General features: G+C 47.8%; 1 long non-coding RNA gene across 1 annotated transcript in view; it reads right to left on the bottom strand.

Annotated features, from left to right (window-relative positions):
• Window positions 1–27,508, bottom strand: part of LOC138248616 (uncharacterized) — a 223,506-nt gene that overhangs the window by 188,691 nt on the left and 7,307 nt on the right. The window contains exon 3 of the long non-coding RNA XR_011194610.1: window positions 12,519–12,611. This is a non-coding gene — a long non-coding RNA (uncharacterized lncRNA). The remainder of the gene's footprint in view (window positions 1–12,518; window positions 12,612–27,508) is intronic.

The following is a 27,508-nucleotide window of genomic DNA, read 5'->3' as shown; positions in this document are numbered from 1 at the left end:
ATCAAATGGGCTGTTTTCCGACAAAGGACCTACCACCCAGGTAGAATTCATTTTGGCCAAAACAGAGTGTGTGTGTGTGAGAGAGAGAGAGAGAGTGTGTGTGTGTGTGAGTGTGTGTGTGTGTGTGTATGTATGTGCATGTGTGTGCGCGTGTGTGTGTGCACACGTACTGAGCTTAATGTTCAACGAAGGACATTTTTAGTAACATATTTTAATCAGCAGCATGTCAGGCCAGCACGCACAGTTTGTAAAATATATGGACTTGGTTACTCAAATGTTCACTATGTACATACTCAAATGTTCACTATGTACATAAAAAGCACATAACACTTTTCCAAATTATACATTGGCGTAAATTATATTATTCAGATATACCATTTTAAATATATGTTTATGCTGTTTTATAATGTCCATTTTGACTTGTCTTGTAAAGGTTTTTATTTAACTATAGAATAAAAAATTAAATGACAAATGACCTACAGATAAGTACATCTACACATGCATACTTAGTTTTGTGAACTGGGCCCATCAAATTATTTAGAGATGAAAAACATTATGCTTTTGTATATTAATTTACATTAAACCATATTAAAAATGTAAACACTTTGGCACTCATTATGATCTTGGTGGTTAAAACCGCTGAGAACTGCGCTGGCGGTCAATAGATGACCGCCACCACGACTACCCACCCCCGCTGGCCGTATAATGTTTTCCCCGCTGGGCCAGCGGGCTGAAACAGTGTTTCATTTCGTTGGCCCAGTGAGGAAAAGGGCCGTAACATTGACAGCAGCTCCAAATGGATCCGCCACCAATGTTGCACCTGTCGAGCAGATCAGCGCGATGGGGCACTGCACAGGGACCCCTGCACTTCCCATGCCAACTGCATGGGCAGTGCAGGGGCCCCCAGGGGGGCCCCAGAGCATCCCTTCCGCAAGCCTTTCCCTTGCAGGGGAACCCGCCAGAGAAAGGCTGGTGGCAGAAGGGATCATTAACCGAGGGGCAGCGCTGCTTGCAGGGCTGCCCTGTTGGAAAATGATTCCCTCCACCGTCAGGCTGCCTGTTGGCGGCAGCCTGGCGGTGGAGGAGGGCCGCCTATGGTGGCCCACCTGTGTTTATTATATGGCGGTTCAGACCGCCATGCCGGTGGCAGTCTTTGTACTTGCCGCCGGCATGGCGGTCTGAACCGCATGGGGATCATAATGACCCCCGATATCACCCTCACTTTAAAATGCAATTTACAGAATACAAAGTAATATATAACACTATTACACTATAACAGCATGAAACAGAAATACACAGAATATGTAATTCATAAAAATATAACTACATACCACTCAAAATTCTGATTTTAATATTATAATTAAAAACATGACAGCTTAGCAGCTTAAGATCCTTTGAAGTAGATATCGAATATCTAAACTAAAAAAAACATAGTCCAATAAAAAAATACAAAATATATTCCCACATGAACTTATTAATAAAGGAAAAAATCCATACAAAATCATTTGAGTCCCAAGAAAACCAGAAAATATAAATAAAAAAACGGAACCGCTGCAGGAAAACTGAAACATACAAAGAAAATGACTGTAAAGCTTTGGCTACATTAAATATAAACCACTTCATTGAGAAATAAAAAGAAGCATATTCCCAAACAAAAAAATCTACCTTACAAAAGGAGTTATTTCCTGTAGCCAAAACACAAACATTCACATTCTCAAAATAACAATGCCCAAATTCATACAAACACATCCTACATAACATACCTAAAATAAACTAACTATGATTCAATAAGTGAAGACCACACATTAGACCCTAATGTAATTATTAAAACTATTATAACGATGTACTTAACCGAACTAACCAACCCAGTAACCAAATACACTAACCTTCACAAACCTTAAGATGACCCACCCAACCTACCACTTTTTTTTTATTTGCTGAGTTCCTGAGCCACAGTTATTCCTTGTTCCTGTTTCTGAGCTGTAGCTATCCTTGTTCCTGTCCTTGAGCTGTAGCAAATCTTTTTTCCTGAGCTAGCACTCCCTGCAGTGCTACTTGAATCCTGAGCCTCAGCTATTCCTTGTTCCTTGAACTATTTCTGCCTGCTGTGTTTCCTTGTTTCCTGCACCGGCACTCCTTGTGATCCCTTAAAGCCTCTCCTTCTGTATTTCCCTTTCCCCTGTCCTTGGCTTTCTTTCCATTTCTTTGTTCCAGTTCTTAGTGTGCTGCTTTCCTGCAGTCTTGCTTCTAGTTTCCTGTATGTTTGTTACTTGCTTTCTGCCAAGTGTTCCCTTTGTTTTCTTTTCTTTCCTGTTAAACACTCCTCCTTGCCAGCTCCTTGTCTATCGTGGTCATGTTTAGGTCTACACCCTTGCTGTTATCGTCTTGCGTGTTCCTGTTTGATCACCAGGATCCATGAGCTCAGGTGACAGCCTAGGTGGTGTTTCTTATCCACGGTGAGTTTTGTCTTTCAGCTACTTTTATGACATCACCATAGGGGTCAGGTCCACAGACCCTGCCTTTGCACATATATCCAAAATATGGGTATTAGCAGTCAGAATCTACAACAGCAATTAGGGGTGAGTAAAGCACTGACTGTGTAGAGCTCCTGAGTGCTTTACCCCACATCCCTTTATTGTTTATGCTCTTATATATATACATGTCATACACATTCGTCCTGGGGTGTTAGTATGGGTGCCACCTTGCCTCTTTAATGCCTTTTCCTTCTGAGCCTTATCTCTCTTATTCCCTTGAAAAGAACTTCCCTTTCGGATCCCCTTTCTCCTCTGACTCGCTGTGTGATCTTGGGCAGCTCTATACCAGTATTCTGCCTTCTTTGTCTTCCCAGCCACCAGGCTAGCCAGCACCCGCAACAGTTCTTGACACAGGTTAGTAGTCCAAATCTAAGTAAATACACCGCCAGTGTTGGCAGTGTGAAGACCGCCATATTATCATTGTTGGCTGCCCTCCGCCACTATTTGGCGGGGTAGCTGCCAGCAGCCATACTGGCGGACTAGTGGAGCTTGCTCCTCTGCCACCGCCACGTCACCACAACACCGCCCGCCGTATTACAATATTGAAAACGGCGTGGCGCTGTTGTGCTGGCGGGGCACTGGCGGTGGAGCAAGCGCCATAGATCCCGTTCCCTCCCTGACGACCACCGTGACCACCAGGTAACGTGATCGTTCGACAGGGGAGGGGGGTGTTGAGTGTTGTGTGTGTGAATGGGTGTTTGTGTGAATGGAGGGGGGTGGGGGTGTTGTGTGCATTTGTGTGCGTGTGTGTGCAAGTGCCTGTGTGCTTGTGTGAATGCCTGTATGCAGGGGGTGGGCGGGTGTCGTGGGCGTGTGTGGACGTGTGTGTCAATGAGTGAGCGTGGATGTGTGCATGTATATATGTAAGTGTGGTGTGTGTGTGTGTGGATCAAGGGGGTGGGGGATCAGTACAGGGATCGAGGTGGGGGGTCAGGATGGGGATCGGGGGAGGCGGAGCATTGCTGCTTGCGGAGTGGGGGCTTCTGATGGGGTCAGGGGGGCCTCCTACATGGAGGGGGGTTGGGGAGTCCTGTTGTGGCAACAGGAATTAGTATTCCTGTCACAAGTATCCATTCCGCCAGGGATTTCGTGGCTGGGCTGCCGCCACGGAATCCTTGGCAGAAAGGACACTCATAATAACACAGGCGGTGTTAGTTGGACCGCCGGGTCGAAGGTTGTCAACCTTCGGCCAGGTGATCTCAACGCCCTGGTAGTGCAGGCGGTGAACTGCTGCAGTCATTATTTGGTGGTCCTGCACCGCCACGCTGTCAGCCCCCTGACTGCAACCGCAGGTGGGGCAGGACCGCCAAGGTCATAATGACCATCTATATGTTCTGCACAATGTTGAATAAGGCATGAGGCATCCACACTTTGGTTCATGGTATACTATAGGGTCACATCTTAACAGGTATACATTTAAGTGCAATACACTTGTCTATATGTAAACATCATAATACTCATGCATCTTTTCTCTGTATAAATCAGACTATATTACTGAGTTATAAAATGTGTCTTCTTCTTAAACACATATTGCTGATTACATGTATTCATCAATAATATAGATGTTATATATGGCTCTGATACAGAGCTGCTCGCAAGAATAACTGGTTTAAAATCCAGTAACCCACTGCTCTGACATAGCAAATATTGTTAACAAAAGCTGTTACCCGCTGGTGCTGCATCATAAAGGCATTCCAGGCCAGGCTGTTGGGCTCTCTGAGAGCCTGTCAGAGCAGCACTGCTTGTCTGCTTTGAATGAAAGCAGAAAACACAGTTGTAGGAGGGATTAAGAAAGCCGGGAAGGTGGTTAGGTATGCCAGTTAACGTGTGTTTTTTCACATTTGGGACACGGAGCAGATGCCATATTATGCATGGCTCCCCCATTACACCTTGGCCTTAGCCTAGCAGTTACAAGTGGAAATGATTTTGAGGGCCATACATCATATAATATTACAGATGGGTATTAGATACAGGGAAGGTTTTCATCCCCAGGTTTGTGTGACATTATTTACAAGTGAAGTTTCACTCTTGTCGTCTATTGGATGTTACTGAGAACCACCTGGTGAAAAACATCTCTGTAAGTCACTATCTGTAATTCTATATTTCTTGAATCTAGAAAGAAAACATATTAATTGCACTACTTTACCCACCTACTAAAATTACTGAATGTTAAACTCCTGCTTATTTCTACCAAATATGATTCAGAAACTCCCACATCTTGACCTGGTAAATGGAGAACGACGTGGGGAAAGATTTGCAAAAGGCCTCTATCAGAGGTGGGTGAAAATTAGCTAGCAGCCAAACTATGCAAATGTCCTGGCCTTCTACCCTTTTTTCCCCCTGTGTCACTTTGATATAATGGTTCCAATAGGAGAGGGGCAGGCAAATTCAACACCAGAAAAAAACCCTGTTGGATTATCAGATGCCAGTGGGAATGGCAATAGAAGGACCACCTAATTAACGGCACCCCACCAAAAACGCCTGAGGCCATTTCTTTTCTGTCCACGACCGCTATATAAACCACGGCTATCTTGGACAAAAATACTCTAGAACTCTCTTCCACTTGCTGGGAAACGCTCAGCATGTTTGAGATTATAGTAATCTTGAAGTAGACCTCACTTTGCAGTGGATACCTGGCTTCACAGGTTATGTATCTCCTTATGCAGCTCCTGTGTAGCCACTTATGGGGAGCAGGGGTAGCCACCCGTCCATGTTTCCAAATCACTTCAGAATCACATGACCCCAATTGCCATAACACTCAGAAATTAACATAAAAAGGGAGCAGAGTTACAGGAAAAGGCACCAAGCTACACATGTGCAGCAACCACAAGCAGAAATGTTTACACAGTGTGAGAGGAACAAAAAAGAAGAAGGTACAAGAAAATGCAAACAAAATAGGGTGTAACTGCACATCCTCAAGCAACATCTCAACCCCAATTCCAGAAACTGAAAAATAAGTGAGGCAAGTCTAACAGCCCCCAAAATTCCAAACCTGAAAAAGGGACTATGCAGGCCAGAAGCACAAAGCAAGCATATAATAGCGAGTAAGTGTGGACTTCTAACAGAAGGTCAATCCAGTCCACACAAGGAAACAAGCTCAGTTCCTGGGCCAACCCACTGTACAACAGAGAGCGCAGGAAACCGTACAATACCAAATACTACCCAAAGAAAAATGGGGGAAGCTGAAAAGGAAGAAACCCTAAACAGACAATCGGGTACCTCCAGCAAATAATTGCGTTGGAGACCAAGTAGACACAACAGTAGAGTATACTGAGTGAAGGCCCAATCCATGCCTGCAGAACATAGTGCATGGGACAGCCCACCAATAACCTCTACGCTAACCAAAAGAAGGGTTAAGGCAGGAAGTAGCAAAGGTAAAACAGGAAGGGAAAACGTTCACCTTATAAACATCAAGTGTGTAAGGGGGAAGAACACACCAATGCCCCTCCTGAGAGACAATGAAAAACAGGGGCACAGTCACACCACAAATTGCATACAGAGAGCAGGCTCAATTCAGTCCCACTTACACAAACCCTCATAACAAATATAAATAGGAAATGGGTAAAAAGGGCCATGGGCTGGAGGAAGTAGACAAAATTCCCAATTACCATAAGCACCAGATTACCCACCAAGGTGTGCAAAGGAGGCAAGGCCAATCCCAATTGGGCTTATTGGATAGCCACATGCCAAACATTGAAGTCTGGAAAGGGTGATGCTTGATAATGTGGTCAGTAGGAGACAGAGCCATGAAACACATAATAGAAGCCCCAACTATATCAGGGAGCACCAGTGGAAGCCCATTTCCAGCATGCATTAAAGTCAAGGATGGTAATCTCAACCCCACCATGGAACCAGGTAATGTCAGGCCACAAATCAGAATTCATACCACCCAGGCCCCAAGACGTCCAGCAGGGAAGCAGGAGCAGAGACGAGGACATTAAACAATTTAAATATATCACAGGCCTCAACCACAGCTGGGAACCCAAGAGAAATCTTAAAGTGAACCCAGAAAAAAAGGGGGATGCTTACTTCTCATCCAGCAAAGAGGTCTTTAGTGCCACACACCAAGAAGGTAACCTTTAACCGAAGCCCAATAGAGAACTCACTGGGGATGACCCACCCCCAACCATCTTAACCTGGGCGGAATATACATCTATTGACAGAGGCCCACACGCAAATCAAGGAGAGCAACTACGGGAGACGTGGCCTGCCAAGATGGTGGCTAGCATGTAAGCTTTGTGTGCTCTGGCTACACTCATGCTAATCTTTTGACATCTTGCATCCTGGAGAACAAAGGTTGCACACATCTGCCAGCAAGGCTGTGCAGACCGGATTATATGCCACATTTCTTGTTTGAGGTGCCCTGCAGAGCCCCTTGGCTGCGGGCCTGACCTGCATCCTGGACTGCGACCCCGGAATGAGTGGGTAGTTCCTCTGTGACAGAGCTATACGCTCCTGACTGGGGCTGCTTATGGTAAGTGGCTGGACTTGGAGGGCACTAGGTGTGGCCCTGATATGTGCTGCATCCGAAGGCTGCACTGTCACTATGACTGGAGGAAAATCAGACCTGAAGGCTCCTAAGATGAGAGGCAGAGCCACCCTGGAGATGGTGAAAAGCCACAGCACCCTTGCGGGACGCAGGGGTCCCTGGGATGTCTAGAACAGCGAAGGATGCTGAGGGGTGACTCCCTGGGTACGGAGAAAATGGGCTTGGACCAGACAGTCATCAGATGTTACCTTGTGCCCGTGCGGCGGAATGGGTGCCCCTGAACTAAAGAACACAGAGGGCCCTACCCCAGTGCCTGGCACTTGGCAGTCCTGCCCTCTGCCCCTATGGTGCTGCTAGCAGTGAAGCTCTATCGAGACTCACCTGAGAGGATGGGGGGGCCAAAGAGGCCCTCCCGATTGGAAGACTCATCATGGAGTGCTGAGGGCCATGACTTGGAGCCCCGAAGGAGACTGCAGTACTCACAAAATTGAGGCATACAGAGGCCTGGTCTTGGAGCCTTTGTGGATAAGGTGGCTGGGTAACAACCCAGTTGGATTGCTGTGCCAGATATCAAGCACCCAGACAGCCATTCGACAATAGCTGCTGAGTGTGGTTGGAGTGCCATGCCTATCCGCTGAGTTCCTGGGACACTTGGGGATGACTGCTCGCTCGGAGTCAACTGTATAGTGACACTGGCACAATGGGCAAGGACAGAGCTCTACACTCACCCCAACATATAAAAGTGTATCAGTACATGTGGAGGGGTGGTAAGTGGAGGACCTGATGAGCAGAAGGACAGAACTGTCACACAACATATCACAGGAATGCAGATACCTGCATCCATTGAAAAATGAAGGATTCTACTAGAAAGCAAAATTGATAGTCTCAATAGAGGTCCCCCTTCTTCGCACAGACTTAAAAAAGGTGAGCGATAGATCCATGGCCACAGAGGTATGCTCCCTGTAGGAGCTGGCACACTTTCTATAGGCTTGAGCGAAAGATGCAGAAAAGCGTGCACAATGCAACAATCTCTGGTTTTTCTGCTTTCTGGAGCATGCAGAAGGAAAAAAATGGAGTGATTCTTGGAACAGTAGATCAGAGACACTCAACATTCAGTGGGCCTTTCTAATGTCTTCATAATAGAATGTGCACAAAGAGCACTTGCACCTATGCCTCCTCCGGGGGTCACACCGAGACCCTGCATAGCTAGAATTCTAAATATAAAAACAGGGGTCTTATTTTAGAGCAGGTTTGCAAGTCAGGAAACCTGAAGTATTAGGACTATGTGTTATGTATCTTCCCCTACTACACACAAAAAGTGCAGAAACTGCGAAAAACATTTCCTGAGGTGAAGTAAGAGCTAAGAGGGTCCAATAAATGTTGCTGTAGAAGGTAAAACTATGTGTGGCTCACAAGGGTCGCTCACACTTCTTCCTTGATCCCAAAGCAGAATGGGAGTGGCTGAGATGGGAGATAGGACATAAAGGAGGCCTGTGGAGCCTGGTTCCTGAAGGAAGTGACAACTGGGATGGAGTACAGGGCCTGCATGGAGAGCACAAACCTCTTCAGAAACAATGTCTCCAATGCTGTGGATCATGGTGCAGGAGGACGGCACATTGGGTGTCATCGCAGGAGGAGGATGGGCAGGATAGGTGGTTTGCAGGCATAATGTTTCTTTATATAAGTACCAGAATGCAACTTTAGTGCAACCTATATGAGGATGCGTTGGGACAAGAGCTTTTTCTTTGTCAGGTTTACTTTCTACATAGGCAGAGTAGAACTTCTGGGGGTGGCACCATCATCAAGGATATAACCTGCTGACAAAGCTAGGTGGGTGGTTCTATGAGGATTGAGACCTCCCATAACATTGTTTAGCATAGATTACAGAGTCAATAGTCTGCCTTGGTAGACTTTTACTGTTAGTGTTTGAGTTACAAAGTTGATGTGTTAAGTACACTGATATTGTTCAGAGTTGAATAAACATTGGAAAACATGAATGCTTTTCACACGGTTTACCTGGTAGATGAAAGGGTGGGTGGAGGGAGAGTTGGGGTTAAAATGTGTTGATTTATATATGACATGTTTAGGGCGACAGAGTAATACATTGCATATACAGGACCTGCAGTTAATATCACTGGACCCACTAGGTGGTCTATTTGGTACGGAACACAGATCATGCAAGTAGTAACAAAATGTTCACATGGAATGTTAGAGGTATAAATGACTAAACAAAAAGATACAGAGCGCACTCCTACCTTAGGTGTCAATCCACACATATAGGGCCTGATTACGACCTTGGTGGAGGGGATTACTCTGTCCCAAATGTGACAGATATCCTGTCTGCCGTATTACAAGTTCCTTTATATCCTATGGAACTTGTAACACGGCGGACGGAATATCTGTCACATTTGGTACAGAGTAATGCCCTCCATCAAGGTCGTAATCAGGCCCATAATGTTTCTACAAGAAAAACACTTAGTAGACAAGGAGGTGGGGAAGGTCTGAAAGAAATGGAGAGGTCAAATGTACTCATCCACCTACTCCTCTTATGCTAGGGAAGTGTCAATCTTGCTGGCCCCAGGAGTCCCTTTTTCTCACTGGTGTATCAGAGCTCACTTAACAGGGTAATATATTCTGATATATGGCCTGCTAAATGGAACAGATGTAAGCTTTCTTAATATATATGCCCCAAATACACATGACCCCTTCTTTTACCCAACTATTACGGATATACTTAAACCACACCTGGATATACCACTCATATGAGCTGGCGAATACAACTGGATGCTGGACAGAGTTCTAGACAGATACCCACCTCACCCACACACAAAACCAAATGTGACACAGACCCTGAGCACTATTATGACTTCATTAAACTGCATGGATATATGGTGGGAGCTTCATCTGAGTTTGTGTCAATACTCCTGCCTCTGGACAATGCAAGAAACCTATAGTAGACTCAATCGTATACTGGGGACAATGGGGACAGCGGGGAAAATAGAAACAGCTAAGTATCAATACAGGTTCCTGTTCAACCACACGCTGCTGATGAACAAATACTGCTGCACTCCACCCAGACCTTGTGTTCCCTTATGAAATCATCAGCCAGAGGCCATATGCAATACAATATTTAATATGGAATTTGGGGAGGCAAAGAAGTCCTACTTTGAAGGCAGATGGGGCTCAACTTCTACTATTGCTAATGAATGGAAGGCCTTTAAGAGTGTGATAAGGAGAGAATGCATAAGCAAAATACTGGGGATACTGTACCAAGTCAGACAGATTTAATGCATCAAGAAGAAGGGTGTCACAACTATAGGGGAAGGCAAATAGGAATGACTTGGTCCGGCCTAAGCTTTTGGCTGCTGAAAAAAAACAAAATGGAACATGAGGCAATCTGGACAAATTCATTTTTAGAGAATACAGACAATGGTTAGACAGGGAAGCTGACAAAGTGGGCCGTCTCCTTATATTGTTAATTCGTAGAGAACTTCCACATACCCAAGTTCGTTCGTTAAACGGGTTGAATGGGACACATATATCCACAGAGTTGCACTGTGGAAGCTTTCCACTGATACCTAGAAAATATGTATAAGTGTCCTCATAGGACAGAAGCTTCTCCTGGACAGGATTTGTTGATGAATATGCAAATGCAGTATCTTACGGAGGGCCAGGTGCAGGTAATAGAGGCAGACCTGATGTGACTGGAACTGGTGGCCACCCTGAAGGAGATGTTGCATGGCAGAACACTAGGACTGGATGAATTTCCCTCAGAGTTCCACCAGTCTTTTGCACCCACCATCACCATAAAATTGCTGGACCTCTATATAGAGGCAGAACGCTATGGAGGTTCCGGGATTCCAAGCACAAAATGATCAAAGTGATTCAACCTACCCCTGATAGAGATCCGGAAGAGCTGGGTTCCCAACACCCCCTCTCTATGATAAATATAAATATGAAGCTACTTGTCAAGGTACTGTCAAACAGATTCAAACAGATTATCGGATCACTAGCGCAGGAGGATCAGTGTAGCTTTATCTCAAGGCTCAATACAGCTATGAATCTTAGACAGCTCACTCATGTCCTGCTCACCACGGCTAGAGTGCACTTGGGAGGTGTGTTATCCTCCAGGTGGACAGCTGAACGGAGCACTTTTCAGGGATTCACTTTGTCCCCATTATTGTTCATCTTAGTGCTGGAACCCCTCACCATTTGATTAAGACAGGTCCTGAGAGACTGGGGGATCAGAGTTTGCCAAGTTACATTGTTCGACCTGGTCCTTTTACAGGGTCATTCCCCAGAGTTTTTGCTTTTGCCTCCTTATTGTTGGCTGACGTTTTGACACTGAGCACTTTTTCACTGCTAGCCAGTGTTAAAGTGCATGTGCTCTCCTTTGTAAAATTGGCATGATTGGCTTATACCTAATTGGCATATTTTATTTACCTATAAGTCCCTTGTAAAGTGGTATCCCTATACTCAGGGCCTGTAAATTAAATACTACTAGTGGGCCTGCAGCGCTGCTTGCGCCACCCACTGAAGTAGCCTGTCAAACCTATCTCAGGCCTGCTAGTGCAGGGCCTGTGTGCACAGTTTTCTGCCACAGGGACCTGGCACCTAAATTTACTTGTATCCTGGGAGAGAGAGATCTGAGGGACTGGGCTGTTGCAGAGGAGATCAGAATGAAAACTGTTAAAACAGATGCAAAACTTGCACATGATTTGGAATTTTGGTCCACACTGTTTCAGGAATTGACAAGGGTGGATAGAGAAGGGAGTCAATGGTCACCAGAGAATGTGGTGAATTCATTTCTACAACATAATCCTACTGATGTGTATGATGATTACTGCTCTGGTTCTACATATGTGTTACTTTACATGCTGCTTGTATATTACTGTATGTTCTACTCTACAAATAAAGTTTTTAAGAAAAAGGAGAGCAACCGTAGCTCCAGGCCAAAAACGAAGTAGTGAGTTAGTGAAGGCCAGGACAATCAATCAACATCTATTTGTAAAGCGCATGTTCACCCCTTGGGGTATCTTTGCACTGAATACCCAGTATTCATTGTTACTCCTCTTACTAGTACTCATTTTATTGACCTTGGAATGATGAAAGATTCAACCCCTACCCCCAAGGATTTGATCCTATGGCCAAGGGGGCAAACATATATTTTGGGAGTGGGAGCAGCCATCAGAGCAGTGAGCCATGAGACCAAAGAGAGCCCCAAAGAATCCCAGCAGGGAGGTGGGGTGCGCCTTTTGCCAGCAGATTGAATTCAGATCAGAATCAAAATTCAGATAAGGCCCCAGTTAACAAGCAAAAGCATCAACACAATCCACAGCAGCCACAAACTGTCAGTAGCAATACAAAAACGCCCAAGTGGCTAAATGGGTAAATGGAAACTCTCATGCAGAGACAAAAAGCAAAAGGTGACTGCCTCCCAGAAAAGACTGACAAAATAGGATTGGTTTGGCAGTGGTGGTACTTCATAAAGATACCTGGATGGAGAAGAGTTTAAAATGTTTTCTTTTAGTTAGGTAGTGGCTGCTTCTCTCCTGGATGTAGACACATCTCGTGATATAAATATAAGGCTGAGGAAGAGATAAAGAGGTAAGGGGTATTTAGTAATATACAATAATACATTGCCATACAATCAAACCAATGGATCTTTTATCAATGTCACATGTTTTCAACTAGTAGGGATATCAATACATACAGGAAAGAAAAGAAGACTGAGGCCCTCATCATGAGTCTGGCGGTCGTGGATCCGCCAGACTCGCGGTGGAGATCAGTCCGCCACCAAAGCAGCGGTCCGGCCTCCACATTACGACCGTGGAGCAGTCGACAGCCTGGTGGTGCCGGCAGTCTTAATCCACCAGGGCTACGACTCCCCTCTCTGCCGGCTTTTGCATGGCAGTCCCACCGGCTGGCAAAGGTTGGCAGAGACAGGTTGCCGGGGCCCCATGAGGGCCCCTGCACTTCCCATGCACTTGGCATGTGCAGTGCAGAGGCCCACATGGACAGCCCTTTCGCACTTTTCACTGCCTGAATTATGGCAGTGAAAAGCGCGACAGGTGATGTCACACCTGACGCACTGCAACATTGCGTCAATGTTGTGGTGAGTTTTCCACTGGGCCTTCGGTGGAAAACTCATATTAGGGTCAGAGGGCAAAAACCCAGAATGGCGGTTTTCCATCCTAAAGAGTTTGGTGGGCAGCCTCCGCCACCCACCAACCTCAAAATGAGGCCCTTAATGTTTCTGTTCCTGGCGTCAATAACCCAGTGACTCAAACATTCAATGCATACCAATACACTCACTCAGTAGCTTATTTGCTATATGCTTTGCACCTCCACAAATATTAGCAGGAGTGGGAGTTTAACTAAAAATTGTACCTTAATAAGTGAAATTCCTGTCTTTTCTGGTTTGTGCAGTAGCTGGTACTGCCTCTCCCCCAACTACCAACCTTAACAAAACAGAAACTAAAGAATAACTGGATGTTGGACCTGGCTTTTTGACAGGGTCATCCCCAAACTTTTTGCCTCCTTCCTCCTATTTTTTCTGACCTGTTGTTGTTGGCTTTTGACCTCTGGGCACTTTATCACTGCTAACCAGTGCTAAAGTGCATATGCTCTCTGTGTAAATGGTACTATTGATTGGTTTATCCATGATTGGCTATTTAATTTACTTATAAGTCCCTAGTAGAGTGCACCATATGTGCCTAGGGCCTGTAGATTAAATGCTGCTAGTGGGCCTGCAGCACTGGTTGTGCCACCCACTTCAGTAGCCCCTTAACCCTGTCTCAGGCCTGCCATTGCAAGCCCTGTGTGTGCAGTTTCACTGCCACTTCGACTTGGCATTTAAAAGTACTTGCCAAGCCTAGAACTCCCCTTTTTCTACATATAAGTCATCCCTAATGTGTGCCCTAGGTAACCCCTAGAGCAGGGTGCTGTGTAGGTAAAAGGCAGGACATGTACCTGTGTAGTTATATGTCCTGGTAGTGTAAAACTCCTAAATTTGTTTTTACACTACTGTGAGGCCTGCTCCCTTCATAGGCTAACATTGGGGCTGCCCTCATACACTATTGAAGTGGCAGCTGCTGATCTGAAAGGAGCAGGAAGGTCATATTTAGTATGGCCAGAATGGTAATATAAAGTCCTGCTGACTGGTGAAGTCAGATTTAATATTACTATTCTAGAAATGCCACTTTTAGAAAGTGAGCATTTCTTTGCACTAAAATCTTGTTGTGCCCTTCAATCCACGTCTGGCTAGGTTTAGTTGACAGCTCCTTGTGCTTTCACTCAGACACACCCCAAACACAGGGTACTCAGCCTCACTTGCATACATCTGCATTTTGAATGGGTCTTCCTGGGCTGGGAGGGTGGAGGGCCTGCCCTCACACAAAGGACTGCCACACCCCCTACTGGGACTCTGGCAGACAGGATTGAACTGAAAGGGGGCTTGGTGCATTTCTTAGACACTCTTTGAAGTCACCCCCACTTCAAAGGCACAACTTAGTATAAAACAGGGCCTCTGCCCTACCTCATCAGACACTTGCTGGAGAAGAAACCTGAACCAGAAACTACATCCTGCCAAGAAGAACTGCCTGGCTGCTCAAAGGACTCACCTGTCTGCTTTTCTACAAAGGACTGCTGCCTTGCTGTTGGCCTGCTGCCTTGCTGAACTGCCTGGTTGCTCAAAGGACTCACCTGTCTGCTTTTCTACAAAGGACTGCTGCCTTGCTGTTGGCCTGCTGCCTTGCTGAACTCTTGTCTGGCTGTAAAAGTGCTCTCCAAGGGCTTGGATAGAGCTTACCTCCTGTTCCCTGAAGTCTCAGGACCAAAAAGACTTCTCTCTTCCACTTGGACGCTCCGTGCGCCGAAATTTTTGACGCACAGCTTGTTTCACGGCAAGAAAAACGCCGCACACCGACGCTGATCGATGCGACGCCTTCGGGACGACCAAAACTTTGACGCACGGCCTCGCAAGGACAACGCTGCCCGACTTCCCGGGAGAAATCAACGCGACGCCTGCCGTGAGATCGAAACTTTGACGCACGGCCTCGCAAGGACAACGCCGCCCGACTTCCCAGTAGAACTCGACGCCTGCCGTGAGATCAAAACTTCGACGCACGGCCTCGCAAGGACAACGCCGCCCGACCCCCCAGGAGAAATCGACGCGACGCCTGCCGTGAGATCAAAACTTCGACGCGCAGCCGGAAAACAAGCAGGAAAATCAACGCACAGACCAGGGACATCTGGTACTCCCCGCGATCCACAGAAAGAGACTGTCCGCGCGCCGGAAAATGACGCACGACTCCCCGCGTGGAAAATAACAACGCAAGTCTGTGTGTGCTGAGGAGAAATCGACGCACACCCCAGTTTTCCACGTATCTCTTCTTCTGTGGCCCTCTGAGGAGATTTTCCACCAGAAACCAGGTACTTTGTGTTTGAAAGAGACTTTGTTTGCTTTCTAAAGACTTAAGACACTTTATATCACTTTTCAGTGATATCTTTACAAATTCATATTGCAACTTTGATCATTTTGACCTGAAGATACCCAGATAAATATTATATATTTTTCTAAACACTGTGTGGTGTGTTTTTGTGGTGTTATGCTATGGTGTTGTATGATTTATTGCACAAATGCTTTACACATTGCCTTCTAAGTTAAGCCTGACTGCTCGTGCCAAGCTACCAGAGGGTGGGCACAGGCTGATTTTGGATTGTGTGTGACTTACCCTGACTAGAGTGAGGGTTCTTGCTTGGACAGAGGGCAACCTGACTGCCAACCAAAAACCCCATTTCTAACATTGGTGATCAGCGGTGAGGATAGGACTTGTGTTTGTGCAGTGACATACAGTAGCTAAGTATTTCACTACCTACCCACAGTTGAAGGTCAACTTGATTTTTCATCTTTTTTGGCTTTTGATTTTCTGATGTCCTCCTGGATATACTATTGATATTTTGGACTTTGGATTTTTGGTTTTTGCTGGTAGGATCTTATCAGAATGGGATTGCTTACCTACTCATTCTTTGTTCGTACTGACCACCTCACTAAGGCTGACCTAAGGAAGCTTTGCAGAAAATGGGGCCTTCCTGTAGCAAGGAGATCTACTAAGGTGGAGATGCTACATAACTACATAGTCTGGGGGGAGGAAAGATGGGCAGAGAGAGGGGCAGCAAGAAACCAAATGACTAAGTACCCCTCAGATGAGGAGGAGGACTACGCACATGAGGAGGAAGACTGCTCACATGAGGAGGAAGACTACTCAGATGAGGAAAGAGACCCAGAGATAGATGAATGGCTCCGAGGTCAAAGGCGACAGGAGCAACAATTAGAGGAGTATCTTGCAAGGGTTGAGGCAAAAAGACTCTTAGCCCTGGAAGAAGAAAGGATTGCAGCTCAAGAGCTGAGCTGTAAAGAGCTGAAACTGGAGGCCGGAAGGGCTGAGTCCAGTTCAGATGGTGGCAGCAAAAATCTTGCATCTAGTACTGCTGAAGAAGGGCACAAGCCCAGAGATGTGGTGCCCAACTTGAAGAAGGGAGTTGACACACCCCAGGCGGTTCAAGGGTATGAGGTAGTTCCCGTTATGCACAGGGTCCCTGAGAAGGATTGGGGAACTGGCACAGGGAGTCATATTCCTACTGGGGGGAAGGACACTTTACTGACTCTAGCAGAGAGTGACAGAGAAAAGGGTTCCCCCCTGGTGGACGTCCTGGATCTAGAGTGTAGAGACATCCCAGAAGAGTATGGGTTGAGTGTCAGGGACAGACAGATACTGTCTCACCAGTCTCAGGAGGGTGAGGTAGAGTGCTTTTCCAAGGTTGAGTTACTGGGTGGTTGGGTGAAGGGTACTGTGGTTAATACATGTGAAGGGCAGAGTGATGTAATTGCTGGAGAGCATATGTCTGGTCCTTATTTTCCAGAGCTACGCCAACACCAGGTGGAGTGTGAGTTCTCTGACCCCAGGGAACTTACAATGGAGGCAGACTTCTGGGTGAGTACCAGAGAGTCTGAAGAGGCATTTGGGGGTGCTCCTGAAGGGAGTGGTCTAGGTGGTTCCCAACCGAGTGAGTTGGGAAAGGATTGTTGTGTCCCAGGTAGGTCCCAGGTCCTAGAGGGTTCCATGAGGGAACACCAGGAGGGAAGCCTAGCCTGTACCGTAGGGCCACCTTTTGAGGGAAGCCCTGCAGTGTCAGAAGAACTTGGGGGGGGGTGACTGTAGCCAGCATCCCAACAGTTCTGGTGTCTGGCAGTACCCCTCCTAGTGAGGGGGTGCAGAAGTCCAGACATAGGGTTGAGAGGGGGTTGCAGACCCCAGTGGAGGACCTTGAGAGTCAGGGGTCAGCTCTGAGAGCAGAGCCCCCCAGGAATGACCCAGGTGAAACCGTTTCTGGTTTGGGGGAAACCCAGACTCTGCCGGATGGGCAGAGGTCAGGAGACCTGCGCCAACCAGACTCTTGTGTGGCCCTTGGAGACGGTGTGTCCCTTGTGGGGGGTGAGAGTGCCCCCCAGGAAGTCCTGGCATGCCAGGCAAAGATTCAACCTCAGGGTGGGTACTCTGGGTTGGATACCCAGGTTCAGAGGTTAAACTCTGACCTGGTGGGAGGTAGGTGTGCCTCCCAAGAAGTCCTGCTGTGCCAGACAATTGTCCAACCTCAGGGTGTTGACTCTGGGTTGGATGACCAGGTTCAGAGGTTAAACTCTGACCTGGTGGGGGGTAGGTGTGCCCCCCAGAAAGTCCTGGCGTGCCAGGCAATTGCCCAACCTCAGGGTGGTGACCCTGGGTTGGGGAACCAGGCTCAGAGGTTAAACTCTGACCTGGTGGGAGGTAGGTGTGCCTCCCTGGAAGTCCTGGCCTGCCAGGCAATGGTTCAACCTCAGGGTGGTGACTCTGGGTTGGCTAACCAGGTACAGAGGATAAACTCTGACCTGTTGGGGGGTAGGTGTGCCCCCCAGAAAGTCCTGGTATGCCAGGCAATGGTTCAACCTCAGGGTGGTGACTCTGGGTTGGATACCCAGGTTCAGAGGTTAACCTCTGACCTGGTGGGAGGTAGGTGTGCCTCCCAGGAAGTCCTGCTATGCCAGGCAGTTGTCCAACCTCAGGGTGTTGACTCTGGGTTGGATAACCGGGTTCAGAGGTTAAACTCTGACCTGGTGGGGGGTACTAGTGCCCCCCAGAAAGTCCTGGTGTACCAGGCAGTTGTCCAACCTCAGGGTGCTGACTCTGGGTTGGATAACCGGGTTCAGAGGTTAAACTCTGACCTGGTGGGGGGTAGGTGTGCCCCCCAGAAAGTCCTGGCGTGCCAGGCAATTGTTCAACCTCAGGGTGGTGACCCTGGGTTGGAAAACCAGGTTCAGAGGTTAACCACTGACCTGGTGGGAAGTAGGAGTGCCTCCCAGAAAGTCCTGGTGTGCCAGGCAGTTGCCCAACCTCAGGGTGGTGACCCTAGTTTGGAGAACCAGGTTCAGAGGTTAAACTCTGACCTGGTGGAGGGTCAGTGCGCCCTCCAGGAAGTCCTGGCGTGCCAGGCAATTGTTCAACTTCAGGGTGGTGACTCTGAGTTGGATGGCCAAGTTCAGAGGTTAAACTCTGACCTGGTGGAGGGTCAGTGTGCCCTCCAGGAAGTCCTGGTGTGCCAGGCAATTGTTCAACTTCAGGGTGGTGACTCTGAGTTGAATGGTCAGGTGCAGAGGTTAAACTCTGACCTGGTGGGGGGTAGGTGTGCCTCCCAGAAAGTCCTGGTTTGCCAGGCAGTGATCCAGTCTGAGGGTACAGACCCTGGGCTGGAAGAGCAGGTTCAGGGTGTCCCCCCGGACCTGGAGGGAGGGGCTACTGATAACAGTGCCCCTACCATGTTGTCTTCTGAGGAGGCCACTCCTAGTTGGAGGGTGCTGGACCCCAGAAGGGAGGGCAGGGGGAGGGAAGCCTCACCCCGGGCCCTAGTCCAACCTGAAGGTACAGACCCCAGGTTGGAGGGCCAGTTGCAGGTTAACAGCCCTGCACTGGTGGAGGAATGGTACAGGGCGACTTCTATAAGCCCCCTGACCATGTTGGACTCTGGGGGTACCGCTCCAGGAGGGAGGGTACAGAGCCCCAGAGGGGAGGACCAGGTTCAGGCTGTCATCCCTGACCTGGTGGAAAGGAGAGTGGTTAAAGGGTGCCCAGCACCTGGGGCTACCGCCCCCCACTCTCCACAGCCACAGTGGTGGAAGAGCTTTGAGAGGCCTGGGGCCTGGCTCTCATCCCTGGCAGCTGTCAGTAACCACTGTGGCTTGCTGTCCGGGTGGACAAAGTTATCCCTGGGGAGGGAACAAGTGTCCCACCCCGGGGGTAGAGTGGGCAACACCACTGTGTTGGTCATGGTGGTACTATCCTGCTCCTGGGATACATCTGTGAGCAAAGTAAGGTCAGGTGCTGCACAGATGGGATCCGCAGGTAAGGAGAAAGGTTCCCCATGGGTTGGCTTAGTGGGCCCTGAGAGTATGGACAGAGGGATCCAATTGGAGTCAGGAAGGCGAAGAACTGGAGCATGCCCCTGCTGTTGTGGGCCTGGGTCCTTGTTCTGTCGCCTCAAACAGGAAAGTACATCTGGATAGTGATTGTTCTCCCCTGGCTTTAGGCTGGTAGGGGGTCATGTTGGACCTGGCTTTTTGACAGGGTCATCCCCAAACTTTTTGACTCCTTCCTCCTATTTTTTCTGACCTGTTGTTGTTGGCTTTTGACCTCTGGGCACTTTACCACTGCTAACCAGTGCTAAAGTGCATATGCTCTCTGTGTAAATGGTACTATTGATTGGTTTATCCATGATTGGCTATTTAATTTACTTATAAGTCCCTAGTAGAGTGCACCATATGTGCCTAGGGCCTGTAGATTAAATGCTGCTAGTGGGCCTGCAGCACTGGTTGTGCCACCCACTTCAGTAGCCCCTTAACCCTGTCTCAGGCCTGCCATTGCAAGGCCTGTGTGTGCAGTTTCACTGCCACTTCGACTTGGCATTTAAAAGTACTTGCCAAGCCTAGAACTCCCCTTTTTCTACATATAAGTCATCCCTAATGTGTGCCCTAGGTAACCCCTAGAGCAGGGTGCTGTGTAGGTAAAAGGCAGGACATGTACCTGTGTAGTTATATGTCCTGGTAGTGTAAAACTCCTAAATTTGTTTTTACACTACTGTGAGGCCTGCTCCCTTCATAGGCTAACATTGGGGCTGCCCTCATACACTATTGAAGTGGCAGCTGCTGATCTGAAAGGAGCAGGAAGGTCATATTTAGTATGGCCAGAATGGTAATATAAAGTCCTGCTGACTGGTGAAGTCGGATTTAATATTACTATTCTAGAAATGCCACTTTTAGAAAGTGAGCATTTCTTTGCACTAAAATCTTGTTGTGCCCTTCAATCCACGTCTGGCTAGGTTTAGTTGACAGCTCCTTGTGCATTCACTCAGACACACCCCAAACACAGGGTACTCAGCCTCACTTGCATACATCTGCATTTTGAATGGGTCTTCCTGGGCTGGGAGGGTGGAGGGCCTGCCCTCACACAAAGGACTGCCACACCCCCTACTGAGACTCTGGCAGACAGGATTGAACTGAAAGGGGGCTTGGTGCATTTCTTAGACACTCTTTGAAGTCACCCCCACTTCAAAGGCACAACTTAGTATAAAACAGGGCCTCTGCCCTACCTCATCAGACACTTGCTGGAGAAGAAACCTGAACCAGAAACTACATCCTGCCAAGAAGAACTGCCTGGCTGCTCAAAGGACTCACCTGTCTGCTTTTCTACAAAGGACTGCTGCCTTGCTGTTGGCCTGCTGCCTTGCTGAACTGCCTGGTTGCTCAAAGGACTCACCTGTCTGCTTTTCTACAAAGGACTGCTGCCTTGCTGTTGGCCTGCTGCCTTGCTGAACTCTTGTCTGGCTGTAAAAGTGCTCTCCAAGGGCTTGGATAGAGCTTGCCTCCTGTTCCCTGAAGTCTCAGGACCAAAAAGACTTCTCTCTTCCACTTGGACGCTCCGTGCGCCGAAATTTTTGACGCACAGCTTGTTCCGCGGCAAGAAAAACGTCGCACACCGACGCTGATCGATGCGACGCCTTCGGGACGACCGAAACTTTGACGCACGGCCTCGCAAGGACAACGCCGCCCGACTTCCCGGGAGAAATCGACGCGACGCCTGCAGTGAGATCGAAACTTTGACGCACGGCCTCGCAAGGACAACGCCGCCCAACTTCCCAGGAGAACTCGACGCGACGCCTGCCGTGAGATCGAAACTTTGACGCACGGCCTCGCAAGGACAACGCCGCCCGACTTCCCAGGAGAACTCGACGCGACGCCTGCCGTGAGATCAAAACTTCGACGCACGGCCTCGCAAGGACAACGCCGCCCGACTCCCCAGGAGAAATCGACGTGACGCCTGCCGTGAGATCGAAACTTCGACACGCAGCCCCGCAGAACGATGCGCAGCTGGAAAACAAGCAGGAAAATCCACGCACAGACCAGGGACATCTGGTACTCCCCGTGATCCACAGAAAGAGACTGTCCGCGCACCGGAAAACGACGCACGACTCCCCGCGTGGAAAATAACGACGCAAGTCCGTGTGTGCTGAGGAGAAATCGACGCACACACCAGTTTTCCACGTATCTCTTCTCCTGTGGCCCTCTGAGGAGATTTTCCACCAGAAACCAGGTACTTTGTGTTTGAAAGAGACTTTGTTTGCTTTCTAAAGACTTAAGACACTTTATATCACTTTTCAGTGATATCTTTACAAATTCATATTGCAACTTTGATCGTTTTGACCTGAAGATACCCAGATAAATATTATATATTTTTCTAAACACTGTGTGTGTATTTTTGTGGTGTTATGCTATGGTGTTGTATGATTTATTGCACAAATGCTTTACACATTGCCTTCTAAGTTAAGCCTGACTGCTCGTGCCAAGCTACCAGAGGGTGGGCACAGGCTGATTTTGGATTGTGTGTGACTTACCCTGACTAGAGTGAGGGTTCTTGCTTGGACAGAGGGCAACCTGACTGCCAACCAAAAACCCCATTTCTAACACTGGATATAAGGTTTAGGAAGACAGTGCATCACACCTGTTCTACTTTGTCATCTCCACTCTACCACTGATTATCCGCAAGCTAGCATACATAAGAACATGCCACAGATTACTTCCCTTGAGATCCTCTACGTGGGTCCCTCTGCAGGGAATGCCTGCCTATCCATTATGTCCAGAGTGCCTCCCTACCGGTTAATGTGGGAGAGAATGCCTGCCTATCAACTACGCACAGGTTGCCTACCTATCAGCTAATGTGCTGTAGCTTGCCTGCCTGACGCATATTGTGCAACAGGAGACCTGCCAATGAGCGACTTTCCCCTAAATGGTCGTCAATACATTAAAGTGTGATATAATTTCGACCCGGAGTGTTTGCTCTACAAATAATACTGCATTTTGAACTGATGAAAGCACCTCTGTGTGGTTACATTTGAAGTGCACACACACTATGTTTTACTGAAATCAAGCACACAATTCCTAATTCCTAATCAGTCTTAAAAGAAGGGGCATGGAAAACACATCCCCACTAACGACGTGTCAGTGAACAGAGGAGGAGCCATGTTTGGCTCCTCTTCTGTTGCCATGGGTGTGTTATGGCAATGACTAAGGTCAGAGGTTTTGCCATTTTCCAAATTCTGATTTTGCCACTTATCTATCTCTCCTCAACGAACACATATTTCGGAGAGATTTGCCCCGTACTCATCATGTGATCTTCACCGTTCTTGCACAGAGGTTGTGCACGCAGCTTTCTGCCAGGTCCTAGTCCACTAAACTTAACGTGGTGGAAGGCACGTACTAAGGCGCAGGGGGAGGGGGGTTTACAGCACCGACACATTTTAGAAATGGCATTGCCAACTAACAAGCGGTGCACATCATCTCAGAGAGGAGCCCACAGCCTCATTCCCTCCAGCTGTCTTGTAGATTAAATGCATATGGGCATGAGACGTGCTGCGAGCTATAATAAGTGTATAAGACAGCGACAGGTGCCCAGACTTTTAGAGGAAGGTATGTATCTGCACCCGTTCTGGCTAGACAAGAACTTCAACTACCCTGTAAAGTTCAGAGATGTCCGTATAAATTATGTACCTGGCCGCTTTCCTTAGCATTTTGCAAAGCACACTGTATAAGAACACTCCCACCGCTAAGATTCAGTTTCTAAAATGTACAGCACTTCATCAATTATGGCAGCGCGCAGCTTTCCTTAATCTAGTTTAAAGAATTATGCAGATTGGCATCTTTTTTAAAGGAGTTCATGATGTGTTTTTTAAGAACATAAACAAATGCAGCCCATAAGTCATGCTAGTCTGTCAGCGTACAGATTCTTGTTTACAGTGTGCAGCACCTTTTAGGGACCAATACTAAATACGGATATTCCTTATTTCCATTTTTACATAAGGTAATTATGTTCATGGTTTGTTTTGCAATCCTTCATGTAGAATCCGTCAATCTCAATGGTTAGTCAGCTGGACTGATGGCTGCTGATAAATCACTGTTTAAAAAATATCTGAGGTTTTATCACTTTTCAGGTATCCACGTAGTGATTGTATATGACAATATTACTCGGACTGCGCATTTTAGACACTGGAGTAACCTAATTGCTAGAACTTGTATTGCACTCAGATATGTAGACTATGGCCCTCATTTTGAGTTTGGCACACGGGATAGACGGCTGCCAAACTCCCGACGCGGTGGCTGCCACCGTAGTGGCGACCACCTCTCCGGACCTACTACGTGTTTCCGGCTAGGCTGATGGGCAGAAACCAAGGTTTCCACCGGTCAGCCTACTGGGAAACAGGCAGCAGATTGCCTTTAGCTCGAAATCCAGCCGGCGGCAATACTGTCGCCTGCAGGGTGCACCAGCACCTTCTCAATGTTCATTGTCTGCATAACAGACAGTGAGCATTGCAATGGTGCTGGACAAGGGGGACCCCTGCACTGCCCATGCCAACTGCCTGGGATGTGCAGGGCCCCCGTTGAGGCCCCCTGCACCTGTTCCCCATCAGCCTTTTCATGGCTGTAAAACCACCATGAAAAGGTTGGTGGACAACGAGGTTGTAATCCGCAGGGCAGCGCTGAATGCATCGCTGCACTGGTGGATTGCGACCTCCACCTGCTGACAACCCATCGGGATCAGCGATCCTGGCGGAGATGGCGGAATCCTGGCGGTCTGACCACCAGGGTCTTAATGTGGTGGTCCTGACCACCACCGCGAGGCTGGTGCTCTTAAGACCGCCAGCCTCATAATGAGGCCTTATGTAACAATGTCAGTGGCTGAGTGTTATTTTGTGCAATGAACAGTAAATGGAGCGGTGCAGACGGCCCTGTACGTTTTGATATATTTTAATAAACTTTTTCGTAACAGTGTTCATCTAGCATGTCATTATGTGTTTGTGGTACATGTATACTTATAGAGTTACATATGTATATTTATAATGCATCATCAGCACAGATTCAAGGCAGGCGTAGATGCTTACTTTTAAACTTTTTAAGAGTTTCCTTATCTCTTTTTTTCTGCATTTTGTTTGTTAGAATAGCCATTTTTTACCTTTTCACACATGTGGACATGTGTGGCACGGTTTGTATACAAGAACAGGCAGCCACATTTGTTCCTTTTTCTTGCCATATTTAAATTGTCATGCTTTTTTTTTAACACCTTTTTTTCTCTCAATTCAGCACATTCCATGGTCATTGATGGATTATTCCATATTCATCACTCCCCAGGTTGGACATTGACTAATGGATGACACTGTATTCTCTCAGAGGTCGTGACCAAGACCAAAGGGTCAAAACGGGTTTTTTGTTTTCTTGATTGCAATAAAAATTCGTAACAATATATCTGAAAGATTGTTGTTGTTGGACCTGGCCATTTTTACAGGGTCATTCCCCAAACTTTTTGCCTTCTCCCCCCTTTTTGGCTGACATTATGACTCTGGTCACTTTAGCACTGCTAATCAGTGCTAAAGTGCATGTGCTCTCCCTTGTAAACTTAGTATGATTGGCTTATACCTGATTGGCACACTTAATTTACCTGTAAGTCCCTTGTACAGTGGTATCCCTATACCCAGGGCCTTTAAATTAAATGCTACTAGTGGGCCTGCAGCGCAGCTTGCGCCACCCACAGAAGTAGCCTTTCAAACCTGTCTCAGGCCTGCTAGCGCAGGGCCTCTGTACACAATTTACTGCCACAGGGACCTGGCATTTAAATTTAATTGCCAGGCCCAGAACTCCCCTTTTACTACATGTAAGTCACCCCTAAGGTAGGCTCTAGCTAGCCCTATAGGGAGGGTGCTATGTATGTAGAAGGCAGGACATGTGACTAGTTGCATGGCCTGTCCTAGTAGTGACAAACAGCCTATTTGGTTTCTCACTGCTGTGAGTGCTGCCTTCTCATAGAATTGCATTAGAAATGCCTTGCCTTCTTTCTAGGGGGTATTGTTTGATTTATGAGGGGTAGTGTAGGCATGTTTGTTATGGTTGTAATGGTGGTGAGAAATGTTGCTTACTGGTGTAGGTGGATTTTTTATCACCATTATAGAAATGCCACTTCTAGAAAGTGAGCATTTCTCTGTGCTTATGGCTCTGGTGTTTTTTAGCTTGACTCCAATCCACATCTGGGCAGAGTGACAGCTGGGCTTTGTGCATACTTTTCAGACAGCCTGTACACAGGGAGAGTGGAGGTGTCACAGAGGTGCATCTACATATAGAATGGTCTTCCTGGGCTGAGAGAAGGGGAGGCAGGCACACTTGCATCTGTGAAGGCTGTGTCCTAGCCTCACACAAACGGCTCGTTCACCCCCAACTGATGTCTGCAGCCTGTGCTGAAGGAGAGAGGGGACACTCCTAGAACCAGTTGTAACTGGTTGGAACCTCCTCTCTTCCTCATTGAAAATGGTTTGCAAAACTGAGTATAAGTCACAGAGAATTCCTCCCCATAAAAACACACAAGAAACATACTTGGAACTGTACACAACGCTGCTGGAGGGACTCACCAGGAACCACCTTGGACTGCTGCTGGTGTGCTGACCTGTGATCTGCTGGGTCACCAGGAGGAACTGCCACTGACTGCATCCCCTTTGTGCTGGCCGTTGCTGGGCCCTGCCACCCTGTGCTTTGTTTATGTCCCCCAGGGGCTAGGTGCTGTGCCCCCTGCCCCTGCATCTGTTGGATTCCTAGTGTGAGGATGGCGCCAGATGTAGAAGCCCTGTGTGGAGCTGAGTGCTTGTCTTTGCTTCACCTAGCGCCTTCAGAGTGCCTTTTTTTTATATATATATATACGAAAGTGCATGGAGCGTGTTTTTTGTTTTAATTACTAAGCGCCGTGAGAGCGCTCTCTTTATTCCCTTGTGTGAGGAAAATCACCACTGCAGCCCAGATTCCTTGAGAGCGTCTCAAATGTGTGTTTCCCAGTGCCCCCGGGGCACGAGAAGGTGAAGATTGGAATAACTGTGCTCCTACCAGTACCTCCGGGGAGACGCGCGCTGTAAGGAGTGCCCCCGGGGCACTGACAGGACCTGCCTTTGGTGTATTTCACCGCCATGGCCCCAGTAGAGGACTGGCCAACACCTGTAGCGACACTGCAGTTGCAGGGACTCCTCTGCGAGCCTCCCGCTCGCTGGAGGATTGTGGGTGTGTTCCCCCAGCTCCAAAGAGCAACAGGGGACCCCTGTGAGCTTATGGAGGGGCCCGAGCCAGGAGGCATCCCCCCAGCAGGCTGTTTGTTTGGTTGTGGTCACAAGCGGGGTGGCAACCTCGACAGAGGTCCCCCCGTCCTCGCTTAACCACCGCTGGGTGATTTTCTGGTTCACGGGTGGGAAGGGAAACCTCACAGGAGGTCCCCCACTCCTGCTGGCACCCCTCCAACCCGCTTGTTGGATAGGGGCGGAGGAGCTCCAGGAGCATAACACAGGCGTCCCTGTTGTCACGGGAGGCCTGGCAGCCCTAGTTAGGAGGCTGGTACAAGCCCGAGCCCCCCCACCTCCTTTTGGAGACTCTGGTAATCTCATAGACATCTGTGAGTATGTCTTTACTGGGAACCACGCAATAGTGATAACATGTGTCTTCTAAGACGTGCCATGTATTTTCTAAGGTTCCTCTTTATGGGCATTTAAGATGATGTGCCTTCTATGACTTGCCATGAATTTCCTAATGTTCCTTTTATGGGCATCTATGATGATTTTATGACAAGTGCAGTTCTTCAGTAATGTTTTCCTGACTACTGCTCAGGTTGCAGAATAATCAGTAACATGTGTTTTAGGTGAATACTGCTGGTCTTGGTGGAGTAACAGTACTGTGTGATGTTCTGACATCTGCTTGGGTAGCAGGGCATTACTGACCTGTTGTGTTTGGTCTAATGAGGCTGTGTGCAATATAGTTTATTTTTATATAGCATGGTGATGTGTTTCCTTTGTGGTGGGGATAGTGTGTCACATGTGTTGT

Source organism: Pleurodeles waltl, chromosome 8 (assembly GCF_031143425.1).
Source record: "Pleurodeles waltl isolate 20211129_DDA chromosome 8, aPleWal1.hap1.20221129, whole genome shotgun sequence".
In the NCBI taxonomy this organism is placed as follows: domain Eukaryota; kingdom Metazoa; phylum Chordata; class Amphibia; order Caudata; family Salamandridae; genus Pleurodeles; species Pleurodeles waltl.
This window is presented reverse-complemented; position numbering and strand designations above follow the sequence as displayed.